This window comes from Molothrus aeneus, chromosome 24, assembly GCF_037042795.1.
Source record: "Molothrus aeneus isolate 106 chromosome 24, BPBGC_Maene_1.0, whole genome shotgun sequence".
Taxonomy (NCBI): domain Eukaryota; kingdom Metazoa; phylum Chordata; class Aves; order Passeriformes; family Icteridae; genus Molothrus; species Molothrus aeneus.
This window is the reverse complement of record NC_089669.1, coordinates 2,566,762-2,580,763: the sequence shown is the minus strand read 5'-3', so window position 1 is coordinate 2,580,763 and position 14,002 is coordinate 2,566,762.

Genomic DNA, 14,002 nt, shown 5'->3' with positions numbered 1-14,002 from the left:
TTTCCAGCCTTCACTTGGATTTCCTTTATGCTCCCAAAGCAAACATTTCCCTGTGAAAAAAATCCAGGAATTCCCCACTTTTCCTCTTTCTGGCACGTTCTTACCTTGCCTTCATCCTCTGTAGCTGATGGGAATGTCAAAATCTGCTGCCTCCCCGTGAAGGCTCTGGATAAATTAAAAAATAAAATAAATAAGCCTGGCAGGAGCTTTGTCTGGCACTGAGAGAATTCCAGCTGTTTTATCCCATTGTTTTTAAGGTAGATAATAAATATCCTGTCCCTGCACACCATTTGAGAATTCCTGATGGCTTCAGATTCAATGGAATAAGGAAGGATTTGGGCAATAAAAGCCAAAAATTCATTGTATGACATAATGATATCACTTCAATGTATTTTTTTTCCTTCATGTTCCTGGGAAGGCACCAACATTCCAGAAAAAATATTGTTGGTTCCTTGCCCATACATGTCTGAAGAGCAAAGAAAACAGAAATAATTTGTCTTAAACAGGTTTTTATATGAAGCAAAAAGGAAAAAAAAAAAAAAGCTGATTTGTGGCTTGATTTTCTGGCTGAGAACTGTTTTGTTGCATTTTATAAATGTAACACTCTATTGTTTATACTTGCAAACCTAATTAACTGTTAGAGTGCTCAGAGCTTTTAGTTGTGAAGATTTAATAAATTTAATCAGCACAGGGCCCAGAAAGAGATGGTTCATGAGCCATAAGAAATGGCTCAATGTCCCCTAAGTGAGGTAAAAATACACTGAATTTTTTGCAGCTCTTAGCCCCAAGTTCATGACTGTTCAGCGGTGAAAATTCACTGTCCTTCCATGTAGCTAAACTGGGAAAACTTTAAGGAACAAACTGGGATTTATAGGGATGGTTATCCCTGTCCTGTTTCCCATTACAAGCCTTAAAGTTAAAAAAAAAAAAAAAACCAGTTAATGAGCAGATTAGTCATGGTGAATGTCGGGAATGCTTTGTTAATTCCGTAACCAGAGATGTCAAAACTCTGCTCGTGTGCCTAAAAACCATGGAAGTGTGTGCTGGAATCCCTGGGGATTCCTGGGATTTTATGAATTCATTGTGCTGTTCCTGGAGCTCCAGAAAGGGACCCCTGGAGCCACGTTCTGCCTTTAATTAACCCCTTGACGTCAGTGGGTTTCCAGAGAATGAGGATGAGGAGGATTTGGTCCTTTATGTCCCAGCAAATCTTGTTGCTGCTTTCTAGAAACAAGGAATCAGCTGCTCCTTTCACTCCCTTGATGGCCAAAATTACTGTTTTTCCCTGAAAAAAATTCCTCATTTTGGCTGTCAAATCCCAGTTTGGAAGGTTGGTTGTTTTCTCAGAGGTAGAGGTGGCCATGCTGAGATCCTGCTCCATCGTGGATCCTTTTTTTTTCTGCTTCTGCACCTCTCAAAACCTCTGCCAGTGTTGTTTCATTCCCTAAATTGGGAATGAAATTCATTCCCGAGAGGGATTTTGGCAATGGAGGCCTCACCCTTGCATGGTTTATTATTTATATTTATTTATTTCTACAGGTGATGTCATCAGGGTCATGAGTGCTTCAGTGGCAGAGCCAGTCCCAAGTCTCGCTGCCACCAGAGGATTTTTGGGGCTTTTGTTCTTTTCTTGTGCTGTGGCATTTTTTTAATCTCACAAAGAGAGTGAGGATTGTTACTCTTCAGTTTTAATTTTTAAGAGGTTGTAGGCTCATTGCAGCTGTGCCAGCGTGGATTTGTGTGCAGGTACAGGGTCAAAATGGGCCAGGCACTGGTGCCACCATCACCCTGGGGTCCCTGTCACCTCAGGGGCCGTGTGGGGTGTGACCCCATTTTCTCAGAGCCCCCACCCCGGGTTCTTCATCTCCTCATGGTCCCTGAGATGATGGGAAAGGTCCAAGGGGGTCTGTGGGGACCCTTTGGGGTGTCCCCTCATCACCTCATGGACACTTTGGGGTGTCCCCTCATCACCTCATGGACACTTTGGGGTGTCCCCTCACGACTTCAGAGACGCTTTGCGGTATCCCCCCCATCACCTGGGGGTCACCATCACCTCAGAGCCCCCACACCCCCCTCTCCATGGTCTCCCCATCACCTCAGGGACCCTTTGGGGTTTCCCCTCAGAGTCTTCATCACTCAGAACTCCCTTGCTCCCCGCCGGGGTTCCCCCTCATCGCCTCAGGATCTCCATCTCAAGGCATCCATCACCTCAAAGCCCTCACAGCCTCCCCCTTGTGCCCTCCCTCACCTCAGAGACCCCCGTGGGGCGCGCCCCCGCCATCCCCTCAGCAACCCCATCACCTCAGGGCCGCCGTGGGGTACTTCCCACCCCACGCCACCCCCTCGGGGGCCCCCGCGCCGCCCCTTTAAGAGCCTCTTTGTCTCCGAGACACCTTTATTTACCCTCCCGAGCCTCAACCGAACTTCGGCCCCGCGATTCACAAAGCCCGGTACGTCACGGGCGGGGGCGGGACTCGAACCCGTGCCGGCCCGCCCCCCCCGGCGCCCATTGAACAGCGCCCCCTGCCGGCTGCGCAGACTGCGTACGCCCCGACACCGCTCTGCCCGCCGCGGCGTACACTACGCCAGCGGGGTGCGTACGCTACGCAAATAGCGTAAACACCCGCGGTCTTCGCCTGTGTGCCGCGCTACGCAATAGGCATAAGCGGCGGAGAGGGAGGCGGGTGTTGGCGTTGAGCGACGCGCGCTCCAGCCAATGGGAGGGCGGGGCGGGGCGCGGCGGCCAATGGGCGGGGAGGGGGCGTGGCCGGCCGGGGCGTCTCGCGCTGGGTGACAGCTCGCGCGTGCTGGTGATGGCGGTAAATAAAGGGGACGCGGGGGGGGGGGGGAAGAGGGGAGGTGTGGGGGGGACACACGGGACGCGACCCCTCCTGAGGGCAGAGAGGGACAGAGGGCTGGGGGGATATGGGGGATGAGGAGGAGGAGGAGGAGAGGAGGGGTCTTCGGCGCTGCCCCCCTCAAAAGGACCCCCCCGCCGTCCTCTGTGGTGGGGCTGAGCGGACCCCGCTCCGCTCCCCCCTCATCCCTCACAGGGGTCGCCGCCTTTGTGTGCGGGCGGGACCCCCGCGCCGGGCTCGGCGGCTCCGCAACTTTGCCTTTGTTGAGGGAACATCCTCCGCTCTCCACGTTCCCCCCCTCATTCTCGGGATCCACTCCCACCTCCCCAGGCTCCCCCTTTATTCTCCTTTTCCTAAAATCCCCCAAATCCCCTTCCAGCTCCTCCTTGCCGGGACCTTCTCCCCTTCCCTTCGCCGGGACCGTGAGGGGGTGCTGGGGGTCGTGGCTTTGCGGGAAGGGGGGAAAAAACCCCTTAAAAAACTCCCTTTAAACCTCCGTGCTGAGCTGGAACGGAGAAAGGGCACGAAAACGGGGAAATTCGGTGCGGGTTTGTGTTTATTTAGGAAAAAAACAAGCCTAAAAAGCCGTGCGTTTGTGTCCCCAAGAGGGGGGAAGAGCTGAACTTAATCCGGGGGAGGCTTTGGCAGCAAAACTGCTCCAAAATCCCCCTTTTTAAACCTCCAAGGGGATCCCCCTTTGCCACGATCACAGATCAGGGATAACCGAGCCCTTAAAAACGGGAATCCAGCGTAATTTTAGGAAAAAAATCTCCCGTTAATCGCTTTACCCGTAGGGAACGAGTCTGATCCTTGTGTCAGAACCGCTGCGGGTGGAACGGCGTGGGGAAAGCATCCCCGTTATCCCGAAATGTTGGAGCTGGGAAAGCGGGAAGTTATCTTTTACTTTGCAGAGTTTTTTTTTTGCTGTAGTTTTTAGTCAGGCAGAGATGCCTGGAGTGGCTGGGCTCGTCTGGTGTGAAACGAGGCGAAATTTGGTCCTTTTACGCTCTGCTGCCTCGGGGAAGATGCTCCTGGAGCCCAGGGATGGAGGTGGAGATTCCAGGGAAAACCGATGGATTTCAGCGGGGTTTTTTCCTGGAGTTTTCAGGCATTTTTTGTGAGGAAGAAATGCAGAAAGCAGCGGATTAAAAGGGATGATTTGTAGGGCTGGAAGCAAAAAAAATGAAGTGTTGTGGAGGGGGCTGAGAGCTGAGGAAATGTGGCCGGGAATGTGGGAATGAGGATGGGAGAAAGAGCTGGGGGATGAGAGGGGATAAACTAGTGGAATTGTGAATAAAAAAACTCCCTGTGGATGCAAGCAGCGTGGATTAAATTTGGATTAAATGAGTGTTGCTGTAAAGTGTTGGGAGCTGCCCCGTGTGGAATTTCCACCAAAATTTGGCTGCTCTGCCTCGGGGGGCTCCTGTGGTTTATGTAGGGTCAGAGAGATTGGGTGATGTTTAAAAACCCAAAAAGGAGAAGGCAACAAAAGCATTTGGTGTTTTATTTGGTGTTTTTAACTGCCTTGAGAACGGGCTGGGTGCAGATATTTGGGAGTGATGTGCCAAGTGTGAGCAGCATTTGATGTCTCTGTGCTTTCAGCAAACCATAAATGTGCATTTATTCCTCCCCTGACCATTCTCCCAGTGCATACGAGCTGACTCCAAGTGGAAAAGGGTGTTTTGAAGTTGGCAGATTTTTTTTTTTTCCCAGCGTGGAATAATTCCGGGTTTTGTGCAGGCTGGGTTGGTTACAAGAGAATTTCGCTTGTTCAGGAGCAAGGCTTGGACAATAGTCACACATGCAACGGGTTAGGGGCTTAGAAAGGAGCCAAAAAAGCCCAAACTGGGGATTTTTTTTTTTTTTTTGGCTGTTGTGTGGCCAAGGATTGTTAGGAAGGAATCTCTTGCTGCAATTCCTGCCGAGATTCCGGCTCCGTGTGGTCCAAGGCTTGTGAGGATGGAGAAATTTGGGATCAGCTTCGTGTGCTGGGGCTGGGAAGGGAGCGGTGACAATTGCTCAGTGGGGACAGAAAAAAGCACATTCAGGTTCTGGGTGTCCTTTTTAGCAGAGGATTTCTTGTGGCTGCTGCAGCTCTGCCCACGTCACAGCCTGCGGGTCGTTCTCCTCAGTGCTAAACACACTCACTTGTTAATTATTATTTTTAAGCAGGCCCTGTGTTGTCTCAGCACCTCTGAACACGTGACAAGAAGCACTAGCTCAGCACCAAAAGTGGTTGATTCAGTCTAAAGGACTGAAAATGCCTTTTAGATCCTGTTTTTCTTGGCCTTTTTTTTTTTTTCCCCTTTCCTTAACTGTTTTTATACTGAAATGTCACAGGGACGTGCTGGGACTCGTAAAATGAAATTTAGTGTTTCCTCAGCCCTCAGAGGATGTTAATGGATTGATTTAGAATAGTTAGCAAATGGAAATAATTCAAAATAATACGAAATTCTAAAAAATCCTACAAAACTCAGCTGCTGGTGTGTAAGTGTGGATTCCTTCCTGAGTGCTTTTAGCTTTAGGGAAGCCTGAAAGGTTTTCTGAAGTTGACCCTAGTTCTGAGGCAAAACAGACCTGAGGGGTTTGGTTTGAAATTGTTATAAATAAACAGAGAAATAATAAAGAAGTTGTCTGACAACTTTGCCTGTAAGTGGGAGCAGTGGTTGAGGTCAGGAGATGGGGTTGTTTCAAAGGTTTGAACTCCTCCAACTCTTTATTTTGTGCAGGAATCCTCTCTGGTGAGAATGAGAACTTTTCTCACTTTGTTTAACAACATTTGTGGTTTTCAGCTTGAATATTTCATCAAGGGTTGGGTTTGTTGCTGGGGTTTTTATTTTTATTTTTTTTCCCCTTTGGGGGATGAAACCTTGGGAGGTGTTTTTATCTCAGCAGCTTGATATTCATAAATCCTTCACCTTTCACCACACCTTCACTTCTCCCAAACTCTTCACCTTTCCCAAAATCTTCACCCTTCCTCAAACCCCTTCACCTTTCCCAAACTTTCCCTTCCCAAACCCCTTCACCCTTTCCCAAAATCTTCATGGTTTCCAAACCCCTTCACCCTTTCCCAAACCCCTTCACTTTTCCCAATCCCTTTCACCCTTTCCCAAATCCCTCCACCATTCCCAAAATCTTCCCCTTTCCCAAACCCCCTTCACCCTTTCCCAAACTCTTCACCTCTCCCAAAATCTTCACTTTTCCCAAACCCTCTCCACCCTTTCCCCAAATCTTCCCCTTTCCCAAAACCTCTCCACCCTTTCCCAAACCCCTTCACCCTTTCCCAAACCCCTTCACCCCAGACTCTTCTCTGGAAAAGAGCCCCCCTTGAATTGCAGTGAAAGGAAGAGGTCCCTCATTAGTGCCAAACCCTTAATGAGCCTTTGCTCCTAAGGATGCTGAGCAAATCCAAATTGTTGAACAGAAATGATTTCAAAATCCCATTCAGAGCTGAGGAAACCTCAGTTGTTGGTTGTTGTTCCCCTGGGTGCTCTTCACTTTGGGGTTTTTGCTCCAGGATGGATCAGGTGAGGCTTTTGTGGCTCAGGAATTCCAGCACAGAGCAGCCAGAGCACCCCATGATAACGAACCAGATTCAAAAGGAGAGGAGATAAAACTGGGGGTGAGGTTCTGCCCTTTGCCAGTGTCTCTGGGATGGAATTTTGGGTGAACTGATTATTTATCTGTTTGCTGTAATTGATATCCTGGTGCACTGAGGAAAATTCAGATTAAACCCCACTGTTCTGCTGGCTGTGAAAGGAAAAGAAAAGAAATTCCCTTTTTGCAACAGCATTAAGGAGTGTCTGTAGTAGGCAGAAAAGAGCACAAAGCTGCCAAGTTTATATATTTTTCCTAATTGTTGTTAATGAGCTTTTAGCTTGCAAGATGATAATGAGGAGCACGTGAGCTGTTACACCTCCAGCTGGTGACAAATCAGCTGAAATTCCAGCAAATTGTTGGGCCCTACCTTGAGATTTCTGCAAGAACACTGGCTAGGTGAGTGCCTTTAATTAGCTAATTATGCTGTAATTCACTGAGAAGTCTGGCTTTGCTGAGGGAATAAAAAATACCTGAAAACCAGGAGCTTTTTCTTGTTCCTCCCCACGGCGCTCGCACTTCTCTCATCTCTCTGCTGGGCTCTGTAATTCAGATTTCAGCTGCTTTTCCAAATGGAGACAGAGAGCTGCAATCCAGGGATGTGACAGCTCCGAGTTCCTCTGAAATGTGGCTCGTGGAACGTGGCAGTCGTGACAAATGGACTATTTAAAGAAAGGTTCTGACTGAGGAGGTGGTTTTGCAGCAGTTTGAAGGAGTTTGCTGCCTGAAATGCCTAAGGAAAAAAAAAAAAAGCACATCCTTAGGAATCCCCCCACCAACAAGGCTGGAATCTCTAAATAACTTGGATTTTAAAATATATATAAAAATATACTATAATAGTATATAAAATATAATATATACTATAATAGTAATATATATATAATATAAATAATATAATATATACTATAATATATAAAATATAATATATACTATAATAGTATATAAAAATATAATATATAGTATAATTGTAATATATATATAATATATACTATAATATATAAAATATATACTATAATAGTATATAAAAATATATAATATATACTATAATATATAATATATACTGTAATAGTAATATATATAATATATAATATATACTATAATATATAAAATATAATATATACTATAATAGTATATAAAATATAATATAGACTATAATATATAATATATACTGTAATAGTAATATATATAATATATAAAATATAATATATACTATAATATATATAATATAGACTATAATAGTATAGAAATATAACATATACTATAATAGTAATATATATAATATATACTGTAATATATAATATAATATAGACTATAATAGTAATATATATAATATATACTATAATATATATAATATATACTATAATAGTATATAAAAATATACTATAAAAATATTCTAGATTTCAAAGAAAATGGCATTAATTATGAAAAATGCCATTATTAGAATGGCATTAATTATGCTGGGGAAAAAAAAAAATCCATGTAAAACTGTTATTCTTTAAAAAAAACCCCTGAAATCAGCTGTTTATTCCCTGGAGTTGGGAGAAAGAGCCCTGAGCTTGGATTTAATGATGTTTAATCATTCTTTCAAAAACACAAAGGAGGCACTAAAAGCTGTTGAGCTGAGCTGGAAAGAACTAATAGCTAGAAGTGAGATTGCAAAGTGATTTAGTTGCAGAGGTAAATCCATAATCCCAGCAGTCAGGAGTTAATCTGGCATCAGACTAAGACTAGAAGCAAATCTATTTAACTAAGAATAGTTAATTCACCTGAGCAGGGATGGAGATCCTGCCCAGCAGAGTTTATTTGGAGGAAATAAAATATTCAATGATGGAGAGTGGAAACTGCAAAGGGGAGAAAAAGCAAAATCTCCTTTGGAATTTGTTCTGCTCTTTTCCTGCACTTCCCAGGGTGGTTGGACCTTCTGGTTTGGGTAATGTGGAAATAAATCAGAATATAAGGAAGGAAATATCCTGTTTATCCTAACATTAGAAGGGTTTAGGAACAGCTTTTTGTGGTATCAAACCCAAATTCGCCTCTCCCTCTTTTCTCTCCTTGTCCTGTTGTTGTTTCATGTGAGGACAAATTGAAGGGATGAACTTTAACCTCTTAGGAGGATCATTTATTCAAATAACAGATGCTGCAGGACTGGGGCCTGGCTTGATCTGCAGCTCTTAAGGAAGATTAACAACCTGAGAGTTCACAAATCACCTCGGCCTGGGGGCAGCACACAGGCACCCTCACGTCCTGAAATTCATAAAGAAAAAAAGGATTTCAGCCCAATATGCAAACCAGGAATATCTCCATCAGGGAAATGTAATTTCAACAAGTGATGTTTTTCCTTTTTGAGGCACAAACCTCGGGCCAGACTGGGCCTGAAAAGATAAATTTCAGTTTTATTTTATTTTTAACACATTTAGTTTTAGTTGTTTTTTTTTAGTTTTTACTTCAGATCTCTGTTTGGACATTGAAGAAGAGCATGGATTGGCTTTTCCCAGCACAAACCAGGCCCAGCAGCTGAGCAGGGCAAGAGGATGTGTAAATCCCTTAATTCTTTGTTGGCAAGAAAACACAGAAGCCCTTGGTGGAGCCCCAGGGTCCAAGTGGAGGGCTCAGAGATTTTCTATTTCCAGAGCTGGGCACACAGCAGCTCCCTCCATATGGGAATGTGGGAATTCTTATGGATCCTGTACAGAAATCCCACTGAGCACCTTGGGCTTGGCTGGGCAGACAAATGAAACACCAAACCCCTCATTGTGCTGGGATCAATTGGATAAATGGCTGTGATTTCCTCATTTTTACCCATTTATAAAACCCACAGAAAATTTGCTGCTGTTACAAAACCCCCAGAAAAATTTCTGCTGTTACAAAACCCCCAGAAAAATTTCTGCTGTTGTAAAACCCAGAGAAAAATTTCTGCTGTTACAAAACCCAGAGAAAAATTTCTGCTGTTGTAAAACCCCCAGAAAAATTTCTGCTGTTCTGCCTCACTCATTTAGGGTTCAAAACCCCAAATAATTGATTGGCAAAGCAAATGATGGAGGGGGCTGTGAAATCCTGGTGTTATTTTAGTCTGGGGATCCTGAAGGGATCAGAGGCTCCTTCCCTGCCCAGAGCCCACGTTGTGCTCTCCTCTTTAATGCTCTTTTCTTTTCCCTGAGGGGAGGATCAGGCCCGGCCTGCTGGGCTTTTCTGGCCTCTGCCACCTCTCTGGGACCAGATCTGCTGCCAGGATGGGCTCCTTGCTACTCCAGCAGGGATTTCACCAGCGTGGAGCTGAGTTTGGTTCCAAAAAGAGCAGCAGAGGAGTCCCCAGAAGTCAGCAAGTGCTGTGATCCCTCTTTGTGTGTGCCACAAAGGGATTCCAGTGCTGCCACAGGAGCCCCAGGTGCTGCAGCTGCCAAAGTTCCCCTCCTCCCTGTGCCACGGGCTTCATCTCACTGAAATTCCTCTTTTTGGCACAGAATTTGGGAATGCTGAAGGTGCTGGAGGTCAGAGCATCACCAGCTCTGCACTCAATCCCAGAATGGTTGAAACTGGGAAAGACTTGGAAGGTGAACAAACCCAAATTGATGCTGGGTTTTGTTGTTATTGGGAAGCTTGGATGGGATTGGAGTGGGATTTTCTCTGTGAAAAAGCTGAGTTTTGGTATTTGGAATCCATCAGCTGGGAAGCTCAACTCTGGATGTGTTGTTTTCCTGATAAATGGGATAATCATGGTTCAAGAGTGTGGGGAAAAGCAAAAATGCTTCCAGCAGGCTGGAAAATTTGGGATTTGTGTGGCTGGCTGTGATTTAAAGGAATGATTAAAAAGAAAAGTGGGAATCTGAGGGAAGGAAAGAAGGAATTTGAGTGCTGATCTCTGCTCCTGCTTTGTCACCTGGGGGTGATTTGGTTTCACCTGTCCCTGGTTCATTATTGCCTGGGCAGGGGGAAGAGTGAAAGGAAACAAAGATTTGGGGTGAATCCCAACAGTTTGGGGATGGGAGGCACAAAAAAAAAGTGAATTTCCATCAGATTTGGAGTCGGTTCTGCTGATTTTGTGTCCTTAAATCTCCTCTCCTACCTGCTCTAACTGAGCCGGTCAGGAGGGAAATTTGGGTGGAAAACCTCAGGATTTGGGACACCACCCTCTGCTCTTGTCACCCCTGTGGACACAGAATTCTGTGGGAATCCTGGGTTGTGCCAAGGTGGTTGTAAAGTGAAATTGGAACTTTGTGATGTGAAATTGGAACTTTGTGATGTGAAATTGGAACTTTTTATCAGTCAGAATCAGCTCTCAGCCTGTTCTAATTCCTGCTCCAGGCTGATAATTCCAAATGTGAGGTTTTGCTGTAATTGCTTCAGGCTTCTCCAGATGGAAGAGGCAGGGAAATGCTGGGAATTCCAGCAGGGAATTCCAGGGAATTCCAGCAGGGAATTGCTGGGAATTGCTGGGAATTCCAGCAGGGAATTGCTGGGAATTCCAGGGAATTCCAGCAGGGAAATGCTGGGAATTCCAGCAGGGAATTTCTGGGAATTCCAGGGAATTCCAGCAGGGAATTTCTGGGAATTCCAGCAGGGAATTGCCGGGAATTCCAGCAGGGAATTTCTGGGAATTCCAGCAGGGAATTGCTGGGAATTCCAGGGAATTCCAGCAGGGAAATGCTGGGAATTCCAGCAGGGAATTTCTGGGAATTCCAGGGAATTCCAGCAGGGAATTCCTGGGAATTCCAGCAGGGAATTGCTGGGAATTCTCTCCCTTTTGGTTGCTCCAGGAGCCCTGGAGTTGTTCAGGAATGCTGGGAATTCTTTTAATGCCCACATCATCCTTCAGCTCCTGTTTCCCTTCCAAAAACCATCCCAAAAATAAAACCTGGATGGAAAGAAAGGGGAGAAGGGGTTTTATGTGCTGGAATAAATAGAGAAATTCAGTTTTAGAAAGCTGTGAACTATGACATAAATAGCATTTTAACAATTCTTTTTAACATCCTGGATGATTAAATAGGAATTCCCACCTTTTCAGGCATCTGCAGGATGTGGATTTTGGTTGTTTTCAGTGACTCTAAGGAATGTAGAGACAATATTTCACCTGGAAATGGAGTTTTGGAGCTGAGGTCAAGAGGTGAAAATTAAAAATGCAGCTCCTTGAGCTTCCAGTCACTTTTATTCATCTCTCCAATGAGAAACTGAGCTTGGCTCAATAAGAATATTCATATTCCAGAAGAATATTCAAATTTCATCTTTAAAATACTCTAAGTTTTAAAAACTTTCAACTCAATACTTCAAATTTTAAAAACTTTCAACTCAATACTTTAAATTTTAAAAACTTCCAACTCAATACTTTAAATTTTAAAAACTTTCAACTCAATACTTTAAAAACTTTCAACTCAATATTTAAATTTTTAAAACTTTCAACTCAATATTTTAAATTTTAAAACTTTCAACTCAATACTTTAAAAACTTTCAACTCAATACTTTAAATTTTAAAACTTTCAACTCAATACTTTAAAAACTTTCAACTCAATACTTTAAATTCTAAAAACTTTCAACTCAATACTTTAAATTTTAAAAACTTCCAACTCAATACTTTAAATTCTAAAAACTTTCAACTCAATACTTAAAATTTTTAAAACTTTCAACTCAATACTTTAAATTCTAAAAACTTTCAACTCAATACTTTAAAAACTTTCAACTCAATACTTCAAATTTTAAAAACTTTCAACTCAATACTTCAAATTCTAAAAACTTCCAACTCAATACTTTAAATTTTAAAAACTTTCAACTCAATACTTTAAAAACTTTCAACTCAATATTTAAATTTTTAAAACTTTCAACTCAATACTTGAAATTTTAAAAACTTCCAACTGAATACTTTAAACTTTAAAAACTTTCAACTCAATACTTTAAAAACTTTCAACTCAATACTTTAAATTTTAAAAACTTTCAAATCCTCAATACTTTAAATTACTCAATACTTTAAATTTTAAAAACTTCCAACTCAATACTTCAAATTTTAAAAACTTTCAACTCAATACTTTAAACTTTAAAAACTTTCAACTCAATACTTTAAATTCTAAAAACTTCCAACTGAATACTTAAAATTTTTAAAACTTCCAACTCAATACTTTAAATTTTAAAAACTTTCAAATCCTCAATACTTTAAATTACTCAATACTTTAAATTTTAAAAACTTTCAACTCAATACTTCAAATTTTTAAAACTTCCAACTCAATACTTTAAATTTTAAAAACTTTCAACTCAATACTTTAAAAACTTCCAACTCAATACTTTAAAAACTTTCAACTCAATACTTTAAAAACTTTCAACTCAATACTTTAAATTTCAAAAATTTCCAACTGAATACTTAAAATTTTTAAAACTTCCAACTCAATATTTAAATTTGAAAAACTTCCAACTGGCATGGCAGTGCAAACACCCAAGCCATCCCTTTGTGGACTGAAGGCTTTCACCTCCTCTTTGCCTTTTCCATGATTATTTCCAAACCCTGCTCCATTCCCAGGGATCTTCAGGAATGTCAATGGAAGACACATGTGCAGCCCTTTGTGTGGAGTTTGGAGTTCCAGCTCTTGCAAGAGGCCAAGGCTTTTGGTGGAATCCTACATTTCCCTCCCAACCAACCCAAAAAAAGAGTTTGGTGCCTTCTCCCACTTGTTGGGATTCACCAGGAAAAGCAGAGGGAGGTGATTTTTTTTTCCACCAGAAACAGCAAAAAAAAAAAACAAGGCAGGATTTGGGTTATTTTACCCATATTTTCCTACAGTGTTGCAAAAACAAAGGTTAAAACCCCTCCCCAGATGTGCTTTATTTCATGTGACACCAATCCCCAATGGTTCTGTGCTTCACTTCTGCCATTCCCAGGAGGGAAATGAAGGAATGAGTGAAAAAATGGGAGCTTCCCACCTGTCCTGGCAGACGATTGCCAGCAGTTTGTGCTCTTTTCTTTATTCTGGAATCCCCTTTTGGACAAATGAAAGCAGCATCGTTCCAGGCTTGAACACCCAGCACCTCTCCTGGCCCCTGCACTGGGGTTTTTTTGGGTTTTTTTTTTTTTTTTTTGGCTTTTTGCAGATTTATTTAGAAAAAGAAAGTGGCTGCTGTCACCAGATGCCTGCAGATGGCTTTAATCAGGTTCCAAACGTGCAGCAATGGCGCAGAGGAGCAGAATGAGCTCGGGTGGTTTCTTGTAACTCTCTTTTAGGGGCAGCAGCCAAATTGTTTCTGCTGCTTTTGCTTCTGGGAGCTGTTAGGGGAGCTCAGTGGGAGATTTTTTCCAGGATTCTGAGCCATGCAAGGCAGGGAAGTGGGGTTTGCCCCAGTGTTTAAGCGATTTACAAGGTGAGAAGTTTTCAAATAGCCTCTAAAATGTTATTAGCTGAACTAATACCCCTCTTTTGCTTTTATTCCCTGGGGGTTTTATTCAGCTTTACTCATCTTTAATGGATTGCAGTGCTCCAAGTGGTTCCTTCTCTCTTTTTCCTCCCTTTTTCTTGTCCTTTCTCCCTCTTTTTCCCTTCTTCCTCTTTTTCTCTTCTTCCTCTCTCTTTCCC